The following is a 2,683-nucleotide window of genomic DNA, read 5'->3' as shown; positions in this document are numbered from 1 at the left end:
GATGTGGAATATTAGATTAATATTACAAACCACCGTAGTCGCGAACCCGCTTAAAATTCTTTTATTATTTTAATTTTAATTTTGCGACCGATACAGTCGCTTAGTGGGTCAACAGAAATATTTGACTTTTTAATGTCCGACCGAATCGGTCACAAAAGTGAAGGCGGGAAATCGGTGCGTTGTTTTCCCACTGCCTTGGTCGGAATAATAGTCATTTTTTTAAAAAAAAAATAAGTATAAAAATTCAATCCCTTTTCGACTATTGCGGTCGCAAAAGTAGTCCCATTAGCGACTACTTCATTTTCAGTCACAAATTGATGTTTTTCTAGTATGAGTCTTGCGAATCAGTATGATGACGTCCATACCTATCTTCGAGAGGCTACAGGGCATTTAGGATAAACTTCATATCTTTCTTTCCTTATCGTACGGTATTGATTCAGCTTGAAGCGTAACTCTTTGAATTCCTTTCATGCATTCATGTGCGCATGTGAGTGCTCGGTATCGGTTGTGCATCGATGACTTGTGTTTACATGGATAAGGTGCGAGATGTGATTTATGTGTGCTGATGATGGGTCAGTCTAGAGGACTTGAGTCTGGGTTTTGACTGTAACTTGAGCATGGGGATTGTGGTTGTGTGAGCATGTGCTTTTGGACTTATACATCTTGTAGTATCCCTATGCGTGGAATTTGTGGCCGGCGAGTGGTTGGATGATTAAATGATGAGTAAGATGTGATTGCGGGCTTTGTTTAGATGATTTGAATGTGACGAGAAGAGTCTTCTTGAGATGTAAAAAGGATAAATGGGTGCTTGATTTCTGCCTTGATGTGATGTATAGTCTCGAGTTATAAGTGTATTGAAAGTTTTTCATGTTGTTTAATTGTGGAACGAATTTGATTCTCATGTCTTATTGATGAGTTCAGACTTAGAAAGATTAAGTGATGGCATAGTAGTTGTGACTAGAGTATGAGATTTACATTAGATGGTGTTGAGACGCGCGGTATTTCTATATCATTGTGGATTATACATTTCAGTATTAGGAAGGTGAAGGAAATGGCTTTAGATTCACAGAATGTCTTTTCAAAGTGGGTTTCTCGGTTGTGGTACTTTGGGGTGCTAAGAGGGAATACAACGGCTTATGGGCCTTAGGGCGGTGTGGTTTTTATGTTAGGATCTCTTACGGCGAGCTTTTGGGGTAAGGATCGTAGTGTTCTTGCAAGGAGGGGTATCAACTTAAGGGTAGTTTAGATGAAATTGGGCAGTTTGATAGTAGGTTGGATCGGCACAGTAATGGTATGATCGATTCTTTAGGCACTTATGATGTGGTGAGTCTCCACAGGTGTTTCGTGGCAATGCTATTGGGTTTTGGCGACTGTGTGGCTTGGTTGAGTTAGAGGGATTCAGTTCTGATAGCTTGGTTATATGCAAATGGATTCCAAAGAGTTCTCGATAATTTCTATCACGGTTCGAGGTAGATATTTCCTACTGGCATAAGGAACATGTTGTCTTTGGGATTTTCTCCCAGATGAGATCAAATGGAAGGTTTCTAACTGATCGGGTATGTATTATGCTGGCGACTCAGAGTTTATTATTAGATTCTTGTGCTTTTCATATGATGGCATGATAGATGCAGTGTGTTGTGAAAGATTGAGATTTGCATGTGGAAGGTCACGCTTCAGTTTTGAAAGAAAGGTAATGAATTCTTAGACAACACAGACAGTTTCAGATGTCTAGATGAATGCTATTACTACTTGGTATTGCTTGAGAAGGTATGCATTTCAAAAGGCGCATTGTGTTTTGACTTATGGATGCTTCATTGGTATTGCGGTGCTCACCTAGTTGATCGATTGCTGATATTCAGATTTTGCTATATGGAACGGAAGAATTATAGAAATATTCCTCGTGGGATGATCGTGTATGAGAGATGTGTTAGACATTCGGGCGGTGGAGTTGGTATCAGGTATGGTGATTCGTGTGTTCTATGGATTTGGAGACTAGGAGTTCTCAGAAGCAGATTATTTTGAGGTTGTGGACTGTGAAAATGTGGCCAAAGCTAGCTAGATGATAGTATGTGTTATGGTTATGTCGTTGTGGACTTTTGGAGGGCTATTTGTCCATTCGGGGATGACCAGAGTTGATTTGGGGCCTATTGGTAGGCCCAATAAGGATGTGTATTCTGTATCAGATCAGATTTGCTTGCTCATGTGCAGCTGTTACCACTAGTATATCATCGGGCGGAATAGATGTTATTCGCGCCTTGGTCTATGTTATGTGTTTCTCTCTTATGCTATGACGAGTTGTGAGGGTTACATGATTCTTCGCACATATTGTAATTTCATTTGGGCCTTATGGCATTATGGGCGAGATGGCCTTCGTGATGTTGACTTGCTTATTACACCATAGTTGTGCTTCTCTTCCTCAGCATTATTTGTGCCTAATCATTTTACCACAATTATATATTGTGCACTCTATCATGCTTGATGTTGATGCACATGTGATCAGTGAGCCCGAGTATTATGGCTCGATGGGTACCTTATATGGATTGATATGATGGGATCGGGTTGCGCCGCAATGGTACTGTGATGAAATGTAACTCCTTATGCTTATTCGTGTATTTTGATTTCACCTTGTTAAAAATAGTTCATAGGAAAATGTTAAAAATTTCCCTTCCTGCTTAACTGCTTA

The sequence above is a fragment of the Nicotiana sylvestris genome, chromosome 6 (assembly GCF_000393655.2).
Source record: "Nicotiana sylvestris chromosome 6, ASM39365v2, whole genome shotgun sequence".
In the NCBI taxonomy this organism is placed as follows: domain Eukaryota; kingdom Viridiplantae; phylum Streptophyta; class Magnoliopsida; order Solanales; family Solanaceae; genus Nicotiana; species Nicotiana sylvestris.
Note: the sequence above shows the minus strand (reverse complement) of the source record.